The sequence below is a fragment of the Vicugna pacos genome, chromosome 2, assembly GCF_048564905.1.
Source record: "Vicugna pacos chromosome 2, VicPac4, whole genome shotgun sequence".
Classification (NCBI taxonomy): domain Eukaryota; kingdom Metazoa; phylum Chordata; class Mammalia; order Artiodactyla; family Camelidae; genus Vicugna; species Vicugna pacos.
The window spans coordinates 35,640,537-35,660,910 of NC_132988.1; the positions used below are offsets into that span (position 1 = coordinate 35,640,537).

General features: G+C 37.8%; 1 long non-coding RNA gene across 1 annotated transcript in view; it reads right to left on the reverse strand.

The window, feature by feature from the left end:
* Positions 1–237: 237 nt before the first annotated feature.
* Positions 238–20,374, reverse strand: part of LOC140685792 (uncharacterized) — a 218,277-nt gene continuing 198,140 nt past the window's right edge. The window contains exons 3-4 of the long non-coding RNA XR_012059239.1: positions 5,147–5,198; positions 238–382 (exon numbers count right to left, since the gene is read on the reverse strand). This is a non-coding gene — a long non-coding RNA (uncharacterized lncRNA). The remainder of the gene's footprint in view (positions 383–5,146; positions 5,199–20,374) is intronic.

A 20,374-nucleotide genomic window follows, 5' to 3' on the forward strand; every position in this document is an offset into this window, starting at 1 on the left:
TGTCAAGTATAGATGTGCCTAATATACAGTAGTCAAGATATGGAAATAACTTGCTAAAACTGTTGACTATAGGAGTAAGATATTAAAAAATTATTTCCAGATACTAATATGTTTATAAATGTCACCTTTTTACAAAACCCCAGGGTGATCTAGAAAATATAGGTTGACTTTCTTTTTAAATTCATTTCATAAAGAAAGTGAGGGACCTTAAGGGGTAAGTGTCAACTAAACAGACCCAGTGTATGGTGGAATCTGTCTGGGAGAGATGGAACTCAGTTATCCCAGAGAGGTGGTGGGTGATGTGAGGAGATGGGAATGACTGGAACTTCTTTTGGTGATGTAGGTTCAGGGAGAGGTAATGCTAGTTTTCTTCAGGTTTCACCTGGAGAGAAAAATAGAAAGGTAGTAGGAGGCAGATTAGGGTTCTAGTCGCAAACAACAGAAACCAAATCTCTTTGAGAGAAAAAATATATACTGGAAACATACATTTGGTGGCTTACAGAAGAATCATGCCTGGAAAATAGCCACAAGCCAAGGAAGTCTGGGTATCTGAAAACATGGCCAAATTCATATCTCAGAAAAATCTGGTAGAATGCCACTTGTGCTGCTGCTGGAAAACACTTGTCACCATCAATGGAAACTAAACTCTGCAGTCATTCCTGTGAGTAACTGGATGGTTCTGCACTTTACATAACACCCTCAGCATTCTTCTGTGGAAGCTTCTACTGGCAGAGTTGAAGCTACATGCTCTGCTCATAGCTGCCAAGGACTTTCTGGCTTTGATGATGGGGTGAGGAGGGGGTGGTGGTGAGACTTTGTCTCCTAAAAATATCTGCAAAGGGACATTCCTTCCCCCAGATAGGAAGGATAATCATATAATTAAAAGTAATAGCCCCAACTTTGACCGATATCCACCACTTGGGGGTCAACAGCCCTCTGTTGTGGGGAATAATATCATGTACTTGGGTTTCCCACAATCTGCATGGGTTGGCCTGGGGTGGAGAAAGGACATCTATATTAGGGCTTGCTTAGTAGGGAGAGGCATCCTGTCCAGAATAACGTGGATGGTCAAAGGGCCTGGACAAGTCAGTTGGAATCACAGCTGTTGGGGAGGTGACTAGGGGAAGTGTAAGAGTGGCAGCAGTAGGGGAAGAGCAGGCAGGGGATGTAGAAGGTAGCCAGGGACTCTGGGGCTGATCCTGCTCTGAGATGAGCTGCTGAGCATCTCAGTGCTATCCTCAGCCATTGACAGCAGGGCAGCTGGTGAATAGAAAGGGACGAAAAGGAGGCAGGGATTTCAGAATGATGCTTCTAGGGGTTTTGTTGCTAATATTGAATTACCCAACCTCCACTGATTATCCTTCCCAGGGCCAATGGCCAGGTATATTATCAACATAGCTTTATTCATCTTTCTTAAAGAATAATGGCTCTATGATTTTTGTTGAAATGATATATTCCATTATTGAAAACTTAAAAAAATATAGGAAAGTCTATAACAAAAGTAAGATATCTTCTCAATTCCACCCTCTGCAAAAAATCATTACTATTTGGTGAATTATTTATTTGGTGAATATTGTCTAGACATCTCTTTATTTTATATAGATAGGTAGCTAAAACAACAGTTATAGCGTGGTTAGCGTGCACAAGGTCCTGGGTTCAATTCCCAGTACATCTTCTAGAAACAAATAGACCTAATTATCTCCCCCTTGCAAAAAAAAAGAATTTCTTCTAAAACAACAGTTATATAAGTAGAAATAATTTTAGGAAAATGGGATCTTAATATGTGATTTAAATGTAAAACATATTAAAAATATTCCTACGCATAAAAATTTAGGGGGTAACTTTTTTTTAACATGATATGATATAGCAAAATGACAACTTTCTACAAATCTACTTTTTAATTACCAATAGGTATAGTAAAGCTTGATGCATTTTTATAAATGAATACAGCCATACAACTACAACCCAGATCAAAATTTAGAACATCCCCAGCCTCCCAGTCAGTTTTCTACTCCCAAAGATAACCACTATTCTGATTTCTATCACCAATGGTTAGTTTTGGTTGTTTCTGAACTGCATAAAATGAAGTATTCTTTTGTGTCTGGCTTCTTTTGTACATTGTCAGTGTCTCTGAGATTCATCCACGTTGCTGAATGTAGTAATAATTCGGTCTTTTTCATAACTGTATATATGCCATTGTATAACATACTACAATTAACTTATTCATTCTACTACTGATGGGCATTAAGGTTGTTGCCAGTTTTTGCTTGTTATGAATAAAGCTTCTATGAATATTTTATGTTGTTTGGTGCGTATATGCACTCATTTCATTGAGCGTATATCTAAGAGTGAAACTGTTGGATCATGCATATGTTCAGATTTAGCAGATATTGACAACTTTACAAAGAGGCTGTACCACTTTATATTCCCATTAGCAGTGATTTAAATGCTCTACATCTTTGCTAATATTTGATAATTAAAAAAAAATCATCCTAGTGGTTTGTAGTGTTATCGTATCGCAGTTTCTTTTTTTTTTAACATTTTTTATTGATTTATAATCATTTTACAATGTTGTGTCAAATTCCAGTGTTCAGCACAATTTTTCAGTCATTCATGGACATATACACACTCATTGTCACATTTTTTTCTCTGTGAGCTACCGTAACATTTTGTGTATATTTCCCTGTGCTGTACAGTATAATCTTATCTATTCTACAGTTTTGAAATCCCAGTCTATCCCTTCCCACCCTCTGCCCCCCTGTATTGCAGTTTCATTTGGCATTTATTATGACCAAAGATGAGCATTTTTTCATATACTTATTGGCTATTTGAATGTCCTTTTCTTCTGAAGTCTTTTACCTATTGTTAAAAAATTGAATTGTTTCTCCTCCTCATTGCTTTTTAGAAAATTCACATACTCTGAAGATGCCTTTTGACAGATAGTTGAATTCAAATGTCTTTTTTCACATAACCTTAAAAAATGTCATTTGCCTAGAAATTTACATGATCCTGGGATTTAAGTATTTCATTTTACAGTTAAACAAATAGATCTAACAAATCTAAATGATTTGCCCATGGTGCCATAGAGGGCTAGAGATAAGAGTTAGGGTTATCTTCTCTCATGTTGCTCTCCCTCTCTTTTTACTCTCAAACTCTGTTTACCCTAAAAATTAAAAGTAAGTAATTTAATCAACATACAAAGTTTTCACAACACAGTCTTATTCTACAGATATTTGGATCTGTTTTCTTTTCATTTATTAGTCCAAATCTTGAGGCTCTCATCAAATTTACTGTTAATCCTCAAGTGAAATCTCATCAAACTTACTGTTAATCCTCAAGTGAAAGCAGGAGATTTTATGTTTTCTCAAGGAAGAAAAATATAATCCAAGACATAGTTCTTGAACCTCATTTATTTGATAAGCTGCATGAAGCAAAGGTTTTCTTAAATGGTAAAATTTGCTCTAAGCAGTGGCTCTGTAGTTTGTGGTTGTCCTTGATAGTAAGATATAGATATAGATATAGATATATAAACTTTGAGGAGAGAAGTGGTCTGTAAACCAGGTCTGTGTTCTGGCCGATCCTTGCAACAAAATGTTTTCAGGTCAAAAAATCAAACAAAAACATAGACTGATGCTTCCCTTCCCTGTTACTATTGGGATTACAGAAGTGTGTGCAGCTGAACTGTCGGTAGAACTGGCCAGGAAATGGGGACCTTAAAAACCCTGACAGATAATTGTCAGTGAAGATACCGCCATGAAGGCCACCAAATTCAAAGAGGGCCAAATGTGAGCTGCCTGCTCCTTTCTAAATGTGCAGCCAGGGGTTCTGAAGGCAGTAAAACAGCTTTGAACAACTAATGTCTGAGAAAAGACTAACCACCTTCTGTAGATCCTCTGGTCCCAGACTTCGTTATTCTGGCACCTGGAGCACAGCCACAGGGCTGTTGTGTGAGTGGACGGACAGTAGGTGCCCGTGTTGTGTTGGTAGTCAGTGACTGTGTAGGTTGGTTTTATTGGTGTTTGGGGGTCATCACCTTTGCAGAAACATCTCTTCAAGGGATTATATTTCATTTTGGAAGGTCATCATTGTACGATCAAGGGCACAGACGCGCTCAGTCCTCTGCAGTCGAAGAACATCGGGCTGCGCTGACCCTGAGAGTCAGCATTTTGCATGGAACTGGCGTCACTGCTTTCTTCTGAATGCCTGCTTGAGACAGTTATTTAACATCTCTGCTCAAAGATAAAGTGAGGTCACTTACAGATTGGGTTGAAAAGGAGGTGATGACATTCACAAATTAGTAATTATTCCTGGGGGATCTCACCTCACAACTTCAAGTTTGGATATTGCTTAAAATACGCCTTTCAAAGATCACTTTAAAAAGCAATACAGTGAAATTTTCCATTAAAAATACTGATCTACATTTCCAATTAAAAACAAAACAAAAACTACTATCTAAAAGCTTCGGAATAAATAATTTTGTGTAAAATTTCTGGAGATGGCATCTAAAGAGAGTCAAAAAATGTGATATCCCAAATAATTTAGAAGGAAAGAAAGATGATAAGCTCTGAAAAATGTGTTGTTTTTTTCTCTCTCTCTCTAGAGACAGTGATACCAAGAGCTGGAATAGTTTCATGCAATCTAAGGATGGGGCAAAAATCAATGTTTTTAAATTGCCATGTTAATTGTCATTGTATATGATTTTTACATAATATGCAATTTTAAATATGTGTATACAAAATGAACAAACTGCATTTATGGAGTGGTTTATCTATTTCATCTACATCCTTAAAAGATTATGTAATCAAGCCTTTTATTTGGAGGATTGCCTCATTGGGAAATGGAGACCATTTTATATTTGGTATAATTTACTGCTCGGGCTTAGTTGCTGCTTTCAGCCCTTTTATGCTTTGCAGAGCCCAGAGAAGCGTGTTCTACCACTGACACTGTTTGAATTGCCACCCCAGGTATAGGCAATAACATACCGTGTTGTCTTGAATTGAAGAACAGTAATAAAACCAATCAAAATACAGCCTTATTTCTATTATTACCATATGCTGACCACTCTAAATACTATCAGTGGTAAATACTCTTCTTCACCAGGCTGTTCTCTCTCATTAATTCCCCCCTCCCCACTTTCCCCACTCACCACCATGTCGCCGGACCCTTTTTAGTTTTTGAAGCAACAGCATAAGGAATGTCTGGAAACAAAAAGGAGAAGAAGATGACAATGACAATAACTGTAATTTCTCAAACGATCAAGTTTTGCCAAACTGGAACCTTAGAGTAGGTAAGTGCTCAAATCATTGGCATGGGAGAAAGGAGACGGAGAAGCCCATTTTTGTCACTTGGGTAAGCCATTTCACCTTTAGTACCTTCCATATATATATATATTTTTTTTTTTTTTAAGAAAAGAGACAATGAGGAGGGATGAACGTGATGATTTCTAAAATTACTTCCAGTTCTTAGCTTCTGGACTCTGATACAGGAGTCATGGTAGACACAACTTAGATTGTAGGCTTGCTCTGTCCCTAACTAATGTGATCTTTAGGAAGTAACTTAACCGGCCTCAGTTTTGTAGGTTAAAGCACAAGCTCCTCAGTATACCTTAAAAGGCATAGGTTCTGTTTCATGTCTCATGCCACACGTTTTGTACTTGACAGTCCATTAAAATCTAATTTAAAAATAGTTTTTGAATTTTAGTGGGAAGGTTTTCAACTTTTCACTGTTGAGTATTATGCTGGCTGTAGGTTTGTCATAAATAGTTATTATTATGTTGAGATATGTTCCCTTTATACCCACTTTGGTTAGAGTTTTTATCATAAATGGGTATTGAATTTTATCAGATGCTTTTTTGGCATCTACTGAGATGTTCATGTGATTTTTGTCATTTCTCTTGTTGATATGAATCACGTTGATTGATTTGCATATGTTGAATCATCCCTGTGTTCCTGGGATGAATCCAACTTGATCATGGTGTATGATCTCTTTTATGTGTTGTTGGATTCTGTTTGCTAATATTTTGTTGAGGATTTTTGCATCTATAGTCATCAACGATATTGGCCTATAGTTTTCGTTTTTGGTAGTGTCTTTGTCTGGCTTTGGTATCAGGGTGATTGTGGCTTCATAGAATGAGTTTGGGAGTGTTCCCTCCTCAAACTTTTGGAAGAGTTTGAGAAGGATTCAGTCAATATCTTTAGTAACCTGTAATGAAAAAGAATATGAAAACATATATATATATATATATGATAGAACTATTATGTATATGTGCAACAGAAATTGACATAACATTGTAAACTGACTATACTTCAATTAAAAAAACAGTTTCTGCAACTGTACTTTTATATTAACTCTGAACTTCTATATTAACTCTGGTGTTCTTTTGGAGAAGAGAAAATCAGTTGATTTTTGTCTAGAGAATTTTAGAGTATTTTCTGATGTAAAGACATTTGCTGACACTGTTGAAGTAGATACATTTGGGTGAATGGTTATATATATGAAAAAAAGCCCTCTCCACATTTTATCATTTTGTGGTTCCATCACAATTCAACCTTCTTTCATCACCATAACAACCCACAGCTCATGACAAATGTCAGATCATTATCAGGAAAGATATGAGGACAAGTCTGCCAATCTTTCCATACATTTTGTAGTTATTTTTTATCTAGATCTTTATTTAGATCACTTGGCATATGTTGCATAGAGAACCTTCTTGTGAACTCTTAAATTTTCAGTTAGGGACAGACGTTTTTGATATCTTGGCACAAAGGGTATCTCTTGGGTCTTTTTCTGATGAACAAATACCGAAATTACATAAACCTTACAAGGGTGAAGGAGAAGACAAAATGCTATAGACCAAAAGGGAGGCAATACAGTACAATGCGCAAAAGTACAGACTGCTAGTCAGAGGGCTTGGGCTCATATCATAGCTCTGCGGTCTGTCAGCTGTTAGCTAACAGATTTGTTAGCAGGCAAGTTACTAAATCTCTCTGGGCCTCAGTTTAATAATTCCTACTTCACAGGGTTGTCCTGAGAAACAATTAAGTTAAAGAAGAAAAGCACTTAGGGCATGATAGGCACATGGTGTGTACTTACTGTATGCTAGATCTTGTTATTACAGGTCATCTGTGGATAGCCTTGCATAATAGATATAAACATGCCTGATGACGGAGGGATGTCACGGTTCTCCGTTAGAGAACGACAGGGCAAGACATATGGCAGATTTGATTTCAAATTCTGGCCTCTTAGGCAGGATTCCTGTGTATGTCCCCTATTCTGATGGGAGTGTTCATCACACCCTGTGATAAATTATCCTCTTTGCATCTCAGCCATTTACCTACCTAATTAGTACCCCTCCTTCAAGACTCAAATCAGAACTTATATCCTTAGAAAAACTTCCAATGACTGTTCTCCTCAAGACTCCTTTCCTACCTCCACCATACTAGATGGTAATGAGCTTCTATGTGCTCTGATGACCTCAGGGTCACGCCTCCATCATTGTCATCTTCATCTCACAGAAGTTACATGTTCAAGTTTTGGTCTACCTGAATAGACTATAATATCCTGGGAAGGCAGGCAGGCCCCAAATAATTTCCAAGTTTGTATTTTCAGTGTCTATTACAGTACCAGGTTTATAATCTATACAGATGTGAGAGGAAGAAGGGGGCCAGCCCACTGCCTGGGAAAATGGCAATACCAGGAGTGGAGGAAGGGAATGCAGGGGGACCAGTAGGCTTGGGAGGGGGAGATAAAGACTTGAGGGGTAGGCAGATTCAACTAAAGTCTTCTGCAGAACATCCGCTGTAGGAAATAATGATTGTAATTAAGGAAAATTTAGGCTCAGAGAGGCTAAATTTGGGAGTCATCCAAATGTACATGAGATTTGAAATCTTGGGAATGATGTTTGTGTTATTAGAGAGAATGGATGAGAAAAAAAGCCAAGAAAAGAATCCCAGGGAATGTCTACATTCAGTGGGTAGGACTCAGATAAGGAGAATGAGAAGGACCGGACAGAGAGGGAAGAAGATGGAAACCAGAGCTTTATGATGTCTGAGGAGCCAGGATAGTGGTGAAATCAAAGGAGTGATAACAGCATCCAGTAGTCATTATTAAGTGAACAGATACAAATTGAGCATCAAATCTGTGCTCTGTCTATAGGAAGTGCTGGGATAAAATGGTCGTAAGGTCTTTGTCCTCATGAAAATTAACTGGGATGAAGGGTGGGATGAGGCCTAGAATGAAAAGACAATAGATTTGTAGAAGCTGGTTACAACAGTGAGGAGCAAACCAGAGGTGAGATGTGGTCAAGAGAAAAGGAAGACGACTGTATTAAGCAGCCTGGCCCTTACGGGAAAGAGAGGAAATAATGGCCTGAAGGAAAAAGTACTATCTGAGTCAAGGTTTCATATTGTACTTATTGAATTGTTTGGCTTTTTCACTGGAGAGACTTGAGCCCATTTCTAGGCTGAAGGATACCCGCCAGAGGGGAGGCAGAGGAGAGAGTGAGAGCACACGTGGAGAGGATGAGATCAGGAACATGCGAGGAGCCGTCAGCCTGGAAACAGAGGGGCCCTTCTGAGGCAGAACGCAGAGAGGACACAGGGAGAATGTTAATCACATCTGGAGACAGGAAAGAGAAGTTGACAGCGTTCATACTGGACGAATGGCATCTAGCTACTCTGAAAAGCCAAGGGGAAGAGGACCAGGTGTGACTTCAGAGAGAGATGACAAGCACCAGCACAATGACCTTTGGCAGGGACCCTCCCCTGGGGTGGTCGCTGAGCAGCACTGAGATGGGAGGTCAGACTGAAGTGGACCACGTGGGTACTCTTAGTCACCGAAATTAGAGTTTGAAAATTAAAGAAAAAAAAAAAAGAGGGAGGGAGAAACCAAAAGTGTATTAAGAAACGTGCATCTCATAGATACACTTGGAATAGTCTTAGTCTAGATTCCAAATAGTGAGAAAATGCAGATCTGCCAGTTTACTTATGGAAATGGAAATGCCATTCCTGAAGTTAATGAACAAAACCAAAACAAGATTCGATGGCAAGCTGTGGCTGCAGGCAGTGATCACAGAGTGCTGACTTTACAGGACAAATTATTTCTTTTGCAGGCTGGGTTATAATGAAGTGGGAAGTGAACTGTGGCAGGATGTAGCCCTGGGACAGACAGGCTTCGCTTGGTGGGAACCTTTGGTAAGGGAGCCCTTCCAGCTTGGATGGTTCACAATTCTGTTTTTCTCCTTTTCTTACACTGTAGCCTCAAACAGTTCCAACTTGGATATCTTACTTGTGATGTCAAAACCATGCTGAGCCCTGGGAGAGGTGCATAAAGCTTTAGGGGAGCATTCTGCCAGGTTCTCCTCTCCAGCTTGCTCAGTCCTGCTCACCTGCTCCCTAACAGGTGAATGGGGGAGCTGATGGGATTGCTCCCTGGGACACTTTGTAATTGAAAGGGTTGCTGTTCACAGTCCCTTCCTTACATGAGGTTGGCCCAAGTTTTCTCCTCCCCCGCTTCTTCTGTGTCTGGAAATGATTGGGTCAATAAGCCAGGGTTTGTGGCTCAGAATCCACCATCTTCAACTGGAGGAAGAGAAAGCAGAGAACTACGGCCTCTAGGATGAAGCTGTGTCCTCCAGCTCTCAGGTTTTCGTAGAGAGCTTCATCTTGATTGATTGCAGGGGGAGGGGGTAGGCATTTTGCTTCTTATTGGATATTGTTGGCTATACCTCCCTCCCTCAGTAGGGAATTATGTAGAAAGGACTGGAGTAAGGGGTATTTGTCATTGGGTCTGAAGAGAACGTTGAGAAGAGAGAAGTGGCCCTGTCTTTCTGAGATCAGGAGCTGTGAGGAGGGCACATTCCAGAGAGACTGATGTTAACACGGAGGGAAGCAGAACAAAAGATAGAGACAGAGACAGATCTTCAAGGACGTTGTTTTGACTGTCTGCTCTTATTGTGCCTGAATGTAGACCAACTCCTGAGTTCTCCATTATATAAGCCAACATTTTCCTTTTTTTTTTTTCACAGTCATTTGAGTTGGCTTTCTATCACTTGCCTTGAAGGAGTTTTGAATAAAATGAGAGGCGGTTAGCAAGGCAAAATCTAGGTGTGTTCAGGATACTTGCTGCAATACCACTTTTAAAATTTTCAGAAGCTCACTCTTATGATCACACAGGTCTTTTTTCTTTATGTAAACATAGACATTAACTTAAAAGTAAGACAGCACTTTCTGAAAAGGACGGCTCCCGTGCTTAGGAAAGGGTGCCTGAAGAAACGAATGGAATCCTTCCCACCGTGTGCTCTAAGAATAAACACAGGCCCTCTGGGGTGGTGTAAATGCTATCCTGTCTGGAAGCAGAAGGGAGAATGGAGGAGGTCGTCGCATCCTGGCAGTGCCAGCCGTTTCACAGTGCTTTGTCAGAAACAAGGAGAGGTAGTTTAGACCACGCTGAAGGTAGTTTACTGCTGACTACCTCCTCCACTCCCATTTCCCCCACCCCTGACTTTTTCACCAGGAATTTAGGCACTCCGCTGAAGGGGCTTATAATACTTCAGAAAAAGCATCTAACATTCTTTTCTCACTGAAATTCAGGTAAAATTAAAACCCAAGCCAAAATACTTCTTGAGTGTGTCCTGCATGCCGGGTATTTTACACACATCCTTTCCCTCAATTCTCATTATGTCCACTTTAAACAGGAAGAAACAGAGGCTTCTAGATGCTAAGTAACTTGTTCAAGGTCACCTGGCAGAGTTGGGATTCAAACTTAAATCTACCTCCATGACTGTTCTTGACTCTAAGCCTTCCTGTGTTTTGAAGATCCATAGGTGCCAAAGCACAGAAAACACCAAGGTAGTCCTAAATATTACTAAGTTTTTTTCCTGTCTTCTCAGGGTTGGCCTTTGCTTCAACGTCCAAATAACATAACTTAGCCTGCATCCCATGTCGCTGTAGCAAACCAAGTGCTTTCTGACAGCTCTAGGGGAACGTCGACATTTGCTTGATCATCACTTCTTACCTTCAACAGCAGTTTGCTCACCTCTTGCCTTCTCTTTACAGCAACTATGCTCCAGGGGGCAACTTGGGGGGCCATCTCCATTCTCAGAAGCACAAGTGACTCTGGGTTTCAAAATTCAGAATTCTGTAAGGATGTCCAAAAGGAAGGAAGTACAATCCAGGACAGGAAGTTTTCAGCTCAGTGTCAGGTGTTGCTCTGGGACCCACACTGACGGCTTCTCTCCCTGAGCCTGGACTACCCTTGGGGCTCTCGTCTTCCCTCTTGCCTCACTGTCATGTCTGCTCTAAACCACATCTCCAGGCTTGTTAGAGAAGATCAGAAATCCCTTAAATTAATTGCAGTGGTGCTGGATTCTCCCCATGGGGCAGCTTTTACATTACATTATCACCTTGGAGATATTGTGGGTTCCACTCAAGACTACTTCGATAAGCAAATCTCATAATAAAGCAGGTCACATGACTTGTTTGGAGTCGTAGGGCATGTAAAGTCATGTTTACACTAAACTGTAGTCTATTAAGTGTGCAATAGCATTAAATCTAAAAGACAACGTAAAGGCCTTAATTAAAAATACTTTATGGCTAAAAAATCATCTGAGCCTTCAGCCAGTCATACTTTTTTTGGTAAAGGGTCTTGCCTTAGTGTTGATGGCTGCTGACTGATCAGGGCAGTAGTTGTGAAGATTGGGGTGGCTGCAGCAATTTCTTAAAGTAAGACAACAACAAAGTCTGCCACATGAATTGACTCTCTCACAAACAGTTTCTCTGTAGTATGTAACATTTCATAGCATTTTACCCACAGTAGAATTTCTTTCAAAACTGGAGTCAGTGCTCTCAAATCTTCCTCTACTTTATCAACTAGTTTGTCATATTCTAAATCCTTTGTTGTCATCTCAACAATTAAGTTCACAGTCTTATATGGGTATGGTTCATTGCACCCCAAAGCAATTACAATAATAACATTAAAGATCATTAATTACAGATCACCATAACAATATAATAATAATGAAAAAGTTTGAAATATTGCAAGAATTACCAAAATGTGACACAGAGCCACAAAGCGAGTAAATGCTGTTGAAAAAATGGCAGCAGTAGACTTCTCAATGCATGGTGGCTACAAAACTTCAATTTGTAAAAAAAAAAATCTGCAAAGCATAATAAAGTGAAACTCAATAAAAATGAAGTATATGTGTTTTAATGTTTTAGCCTGGAGTATCTGCATTTGGATTCCCTCACTAAATCCAAAATTATGTCAAGGACAAAGAAGAGAGACTATAGATGGCTTACCTCTCTAGCCAGAGTTTATTAGCTAATTTCTCTTCCACTCAAAACAAAGAGTCTTCCCTTAAGATAAATTTTTAGTGTAATATATAGATCATAGGAAACATAGCTAAAAAAATCACCATTTTGTTCTTGCTTCCAGCCAGCAGGTATTCAGAAGTACTATGGCTCCTGATGGTCCTGCCCTGGGAGAGCCTACAGTGTGGGCAGATATCTTATATTTGAATCTTGTGATATTTTCCACCTGTCAAATTTTCTTTTTTGCTTTTTAACTTGATTCTGCCTCTGTTGTGGTCTTGGGTTCTGTCTTTCACTGCCTTTTGACCTTCCCTTCGCCTTAGGGGCTCCCCTGGAAGAGGCAGGCCCTCTTGGAAGATTCCTTCTCAGTTCTGAACTACCGCCCAACCTCTGTCTATGGGGCTTCACAACATTCTTCTGGCCCCTGCTTTCCTAGTGCAGTTCCTAGCCAGGGATGCACATCAGAAATACCTGTTTAGCTTTTATAGGATCCAGATGCTCTGGTCCTCTTCCCCAGGCAGTTCTGACTCAGTAGGACTGCAGTAGAACCCAGCATCTGTGTGTATCAGAAGAGCCCTCAGATACCAGAAGCGTGTTTTCTGGGCCCACAGAGATGTTGCCACATCTTTGGAATTAGAGTAGATTTAAGAGTTTATCTACTCCCATGTTCTTCATTTAAGGTTGAGATAACTGGACTCAGAAGAGCTAATGGACTAGCCTAACGTGGTATAGTCAGCTGATGACAAAGCCAGGTTTCCAACCAGGAATCCAACCAGGCGTTCTGCCTCCAAATTTACATTTTTTTTTTTTTACAAGATGACGTGTTCTTTCTTAAAGAACTGATGAAAGTTAGATCCTTTCAGATTTCATTTGGTTATTGATGGTGGTATGTAAAAAATGAAGTGAAATGGTAGTGTATTGCTCTCTTCATGACCAATTCTAAGAGCCCTAGCCAATGCAACTTTCTGTAGCTAAGCTGGTAATCAAAACACAGGAAAAACTCAAGCACAAATACTGCTTAAGCATACCTCAGAAATGTGCATTCTGAAATCTTGATTGGAAAAAATGAAACATATTTTAAAAATTGAATCCCTTTTTTGATTTGCTGGGAAGCAAACCTGTATGTACATAGTCTCACTTTAATAATGCCACATAATAAAACAGATTACATTTGCATTTGTACTGATACAACTGTCTTTGTTTCCATATGAGAACTTCATTATGACATAAAATAGAAGGATAAAATGGGAAATTCAATTCAGTCATCTTAAGATGCAGCCAGGTGGGTAACTTAGCTATCTAAAGTAAAGCAAGGGGCTCTGAATAATCAAGTAAAACTCTAGAGATTAAAAAAAAATTATTTTGTGTAAATCAGATTTCTATGACTCTCAAAGCATAAGGACTGCTTAACTATACTGTGGCAATCTGCATCTGAAAAACAAGAAGAGGGATGCCTTCTCTTTAGATATCACCTGGTGCCCCTCTCTCATTTTTCAGATAAAAGATTTGAGGTCAAGGGAGGTTGTTCCTTTCTCAAAGTCACAATGGCTATTAAGAGACAGGGCCATGAGTCATGAATCTGAAGTCATTTGACTCCCAGCCGTGTCTTCTAGCCACTTGTTAGGACCCTGTGCTAACTTTTTGCACTCAAGAAGTAGTTGAATTGCTTCCATTCTTTCCCTCCTTAATTTTGTTCTTCAAAGCCTTCAGACTCATGAAAACAATACTCTGCCTCTCATTCTGGTCTTCTGTGAAACGCACCATACTTATTGGTGAATACTGCACTTTTTCTGCAAATAATTATTCTTGACTACCATGTTCCAAGCACTGAGCTAGCAATGGTCCATGCCACGGTGAACATAAGTCATACTTAGTCCTGCCTTCATGTAGTTTATACACCAGTAGGAGCCACAGATGTTAAGCAAATAAATGTTTGATTACAAATCACATTATGTTCTATGAAGTAAAAGTATAAGATGTTTTGAGAAGACAGAGAAACTTTTTTAAACTTAAAAAAATTGAAATACAGTTGGTTTACAATGTTGTATTAGTTTCTAGTGTACAGCATAGTGATTTAGTTATACATATAAATATATATATTCTTTTTCATATTCTTTCTCATTACAGGTTACTGCAAGCCATTGAATATGGTTCACTATGCTATAAAGTAGGACATTGTTTATCTATTCTGTACATAGTAGTTTGTATCTGCCAGATGAGGGAGGGAAACTTAAATTAGTTGGGGAATGAAGGAAAGGTCTTTGAGGGAATAACATTTATGGTGAGATCCAAAAGTTGCAAAGGAGCCAACTAAAAGAAGTAATGGGGTGAAGTGTTGTCATCAGAGGGAGCAGCATGTGTGGAAACTCACGAGGTAAGGAAGAGCCTGGAGTGTTGAAAAATTGTGGGGCAGCCATTCCCTTGGGCTTCACTTGGAGCTGCTAAAAATAAGTTTGAAGTTGTATAAAGGAGATGGGTAGAATTCTGAAGAGTGGGTGTTTTGTTTTATAGAGATGAACTATTTGCAGCTCAACTTCTTAGATTAGGTTGATTCTTTTTGTTAAACCCTACTTTGCTCTCAGAAAGGTATAAAGTACCTTTGTTAGGAGGACATCAAAGTCTTACTGCATTTTATTTATTTATTTTAATTTTTTATTTTTTAAAAATATATATATATACTTTTTTTATTGAGTTACAGTCATTTTACAATGTTGTGTCAAATTCCAGTGTAGAGCATAATTTTTCAGTTATACATGAACGTACATACATTCATTGTCACATTCTCTTTTGCTGTGATCTACCACAAAATCCTGTATATATTTCCCTGTGCTACACTGTACAATCTTGTTTATCTATTCTACATTTTGAAATCCCAGTCTGTCCCTTCCCACCTTCTGTCCCCTTGGCAACCACAAGTTTGTATTCTATGTCTATGAGTCTGTTTCTGTTTTGTATTTTTTTTTTAGATTCCGCATATGAGCGATCTCATATGGTATTTTTCTTTCTCTTTCTGCCTTCTTCACTTAGAATGACATTCTCCAGTAACACCCATGTTGCTGCAAATGGCGTTATGTTGTCAGTTTTTATGGCTGAGTAGTATTCCATTGTATAAATATACCACTTCTTCTTTATCCAGTCATCTGTTGATGGACATTTAGGCTGTTTCCATGTCTTGGCTATTGTAAACAGTGCTGCTATGAACATTGGGGTGCAGGTGTCATTTTGAAGTAGGGTCCCTTCTGGATGTATGCTCAGGAGCAGGATTCCTGGGTCATCTGGTAAGTCTATTCCTAGTCTTTTGAGGAATCTCCATACTGTTTTCCACAGTGGCTGCACCAAACTACATTCCCACCAGCAGTGTAGGAGGGTTCCCTTTTCTCCATAGCCTCTCCAGTTCACTGCATTTTAAATTGTTCTGTGGTGACTGTCACCTGAATGAGAGATACAGCTGTTTTACTGACTTTTTACCATGTGGTCTATGCATTGGACTAGTCTGACTTCTGAATTTTCGTCTAGTTCATTTATTTTACTGCATTTCATCTTCAACTCAAATTCTACTCAATTGCTATAAATTTTTGGATTTATATGGAAGTCACAGTATGGAAAATAAAGTCACAAAACCATATAAATTTAGGTGAAAGAACAAAGAAATTATTTGATTTGTGGGTACCTTGCTTCAAAATTCTCTAAGAAATATTTATTTTCAGTTCAGTTTGACGTTAAATAACTGGAACAGAGGAAATCAATAATGTATTTTTCTATTTATTTTTATAACTGTAACTTAACTTTCTTGGGTTTGCTTTCCATTTCCTGGACTATTATGTACTTAATGGGAATAACAGAGGAGCCTGGCAGGTCTCTTTTTGGTCCTGATCTTGAGTGACTCTAAGAGGGTTTAGAAATCTTTATTTCCATTACCAATTCACTCTCCCTCTCCAAGGCATATAGTTGCACAGTTTCTTCTTTCCTCAAGGCTTTACTATTTCCTATTCCTTCTTTTTTTATTGAAGTATAGTCAGTTTACAGTGTTGTGTCATTTCCTAGTGTACAGCATAATAGTTCAGTCATATATATATACATACATATATTAATTTTCATATTCTTTTTCATTATAGGTTACTATAAGATATTGAATATAGTTCCCTGTGCTATACAGTATAAACTTGTTATTTATCTGTTGTATATATAGTAGTTAGTATCTGCAAATCTCGAACTCCCAATTTATCCCTTCCTACCTTCATCCCTCCCTCTCCAACTATAAGCTTGTTTTCTACATCTGAGTCTGTTTCTCTTTCATACGTAATTTGTCTTTTTTTAGATTCCACATATAGGTAATATCATATGGTATTTTTCTTTCTCTTTCTGGCTTGCTTCCCTTAGAATAACAATCTCCAGGTCCATCCATGTTGCTGCAAATGGCATTATTATATTACTACTCAGCAAGTGGCTGAGTAGGATTCTGTTGTTTATATATACCACAACTTCTTTATCCAGTCACCTGTCAATGAACATTTAGGTTGTTTCCATGTCTTAGCTATTGTAAACAGTGCTGCTATGAATACTGGGGTGCATGTATCTTTTCGAATTAGAGTTCCCTCTGGATATATGTCCAGGAGTGGGATTGCTGGATCATATGGTAAGTCTATTTTTAGTTTTTTTGAGGAATCTCCATACTGTTTTCCATAATGGCTACACCAAACTACATTCCCACCAGCAATGTAGGAAAGTTCCTTTGTCTCCACACCCTCTCCAGCATTTATAGTTTGTGGAACTTGAATGATGGCCATTTTGACTGGTGTGAGGTGATACCTCATTGTAGTTTTGATTTTCATTTCTCTGATAATTAGTGATATTGAGCATTTTTTCTGTTGGCCATTTATGTATTCATTGGAGAGTTGCTTATTAGGTCTTCTGCCCATTTTTTGATTGGTTGGTTTATTTTTTGTTATTAAATTGTATGAGCTGTTTATATATTCTGGATATTAAGCCCTTATCAGTCTCATCTTTTGCAAATATTTTCTTCTACTCTGTGGGTTGTCTTTTTGTTTTGCTTATGGTTTCCTTTGCTATGAAGAAGCTTATAAGTTTAATTAGGTTCCATTTGCTTATTTTTACTTTCATTTGTATTGCTTGGGTAGATTGCCCTACGAGAACATTGCTGAGATTTATGTCAGATAATGTTTTGCCTATGTTTTCTTCTAGGAGGTTTATAGTGTCTCGTCTTATGTTGAAATCTTTAAGCCATCTTGAGTTTATTTTTGTGTATGGTGAGAGGGAGTGTTCTAACTTTATTGATTTATATGCAGCTGTTCTGTTTTATTCTCATTAAAAGAGCTGGCTTTTTATTCTGCCGAGAAAATAGTAGCATTTGTGAGAGAACCACCACCTACAACCCCCATTCCCATATATTCTACTTTGCATTTAAAATGGATAAACTGTACTTCTGCCTAAAACCAACCTTCCACTTATATGCTGGGTTCCACCCCCTTTTGCCCACACAAGTTGTTAACTCCTGTAAATATCCCCTCCTTCTCTATCGCCCACTTACTCGTCTCTTCAGGAGCATTCCTACCATTATACAAACAAGCTGCAATTTTCCCCACTTTAAAAAGATCCTCCTTTGAGCTTAAATGTTTCCTTAAACTACCACCTGTGTTCTTTGTAATTTTGCAAAGCAGTAAGGCAGTCCTCACCCTCACGGTTCTAATAGGCACGGATTTCAGTTACCACAGTAATAGTAAAAGTACACACTTGGCTACCATCTCTTCAGTTCACAAATCACTTTATAAGTAAAAAATGTGCATCATGATCATTAAATAATCATGTCACTTCTTTGGAAGTCTATAGGTGATTGGTGCGTCTGTTATTTGGTTCACACACAGACAGCAAAATGTGTTGCCTTCCAAAAATAAATCCATGTGGCATTTTACAAAAATGGATACTCTAAAGTGGAAATTGGCCAGTGAAGATGAAATCTCATGAAAGAAAGAAGTAACGGTAATGCTGGAAGTGTAATTCAAATTGGACATCAAAGGAATTATAGAAGAAATGGCTGACCCTGGAAATGCTGACACTTCATTGTTCAAGAGATCAGATATTCAGCTAGAAGAAATGAGTAAAGGTGAACTTAACAGTATACTGGGAGTTTGAAATTTGTAGATACTGACAGGCATATGTAGAACAGATAAACAAGATTATACTGTATAGCACAGGGAAATACATACAAGATCTTGTTGTAGCTCACAGCGAAAAAAATGCGACAATGAATATATGTATGTTCATGTATAACTGAAAAATTGTGCTCTACACCGGAATTTGACACAACATTGTAAAATGACTATAATTCAATTTAAAAAAAAAAGTATAAATGGGAAAAGTGGTTGTGAATAAAGATGTTCCAGAGGAACTAATGCTGGCAAACACTTCACTTTAAAGGAACTCTTCGAGACATTTCATGACATTGAAAGCACAAAAGATAAAATACTGGAAGTTGATCCAAACTTAGAAAGGAATGTGAAAATTTGCATAGAAATAATGCTTTCTCCATATAGCAGGTCATATGTCAGAAAAAGGCAAGCACTGTTCAAATCTATTTTTTTGTTCAAATCTATTGTTGATAAATTTTGACACATTAACTCCCCAACGTTTCCAATATTTAAAAATACAATGTACTAAATAAATATTAGTTTACTACTGGTACATTTATAACCACCAGTAGGAGAGTTTTTAATGTTTTGATAAAGATTTTTAAAGATCATGGAACAATCCTAATTTTCCCCATGATTTTTTTTTTTTGCTGAGTAATCATTTTAAAGTTGATCTTTAAAAAAATTTTTTTATTGATGTATAGTTGATTACAGTGTGTTTTAGGTGTACAGCAAAATGACTCATATATATATATATTCTTTTTCAGATTCTTTTTCATTATAGGTTATTACAAGATATTGAATATACTTCCCTGTATTATACAGTAGGTTCTTGTTAATCTATTTTATATATAATGGTATGTATATGTTAATCCCAAACTCCTAATTTATCCCTCCCCCCTCTTTCCCCTTTGGTTACCATAGTTTGTTTTCTATTTCTATAAGTCTATTTCTGGTATATAAATAAGTTCATTTGTATCATTTTTTTGGATTCTACATATAAGTGATGTCATATATTTGTCTTTCTCTGTCTGACTTACTTCACTTAATATGATAATCTGTAGGTCTGTTCATGTTCCTGCAAGTGGCATTATTTCATTCTTTTTTTAATGGCCGAGTAATATTCTATTGGGGGCATGTTTGTACCACATCTTCTTTTTTAATTTTTAAAAAAATTTTAACATTTTTTATTGAGTTATAGTCATTTTACAATGTTGTCAAATTTATACCACATCTTCTTTATCCAGTCACATGTTGATGAACATTTAGCTTGTTTCCATGTCTTGGCTATCATATATATAGTGCTGCTGTGAACACTGAGGTGCATATATATCTTTTTGAATTAGAATTTTCATCTTTCCCAGGTATATGCCCAGGAGTGGGATTGCTAGATCATATAGTAAGTCAATGTTTAGTTTTTTAAGGAACATCCATACTATTTTCCATAGTGGCTGCACAAATTTCCATTCCCACCAACAGTTCCCTTTTCTCCACACCCTCTCCAGCATTTATTATTTGTAGACTTTTTAATGATGGCCATTCTGACTGGTGTATGGTGATACATCATTGTAGTCTTGATTTGCATTTCCCTGAAGATTAGCGATGTTGAGAATCTTTTCATGTGCTTATTGGTCATCTGTACATCTTCTCTGGAGAAAATGTCTGTTTAGGTCTTCTGCTTATTTTTTGATTGGGTTGTTTGTTTTTCTGATATTAAGCTGTATGAGCTGTTTGTGTATTTTGGAAATTAATCTCTTGTTGGTTGCATCATTGGCAAATATTTTCTCCCATTCCATTGGTTGTATTTTCGTTTTATTTATAGTTTCCTTTGCAGTGCAAAAGCTTTTAAGTTTAATTAGGTCCCATTTGTTTATTTTTGCTTTTATTTCCATTACTCTAGGAGATGAATCCAAAAACTAT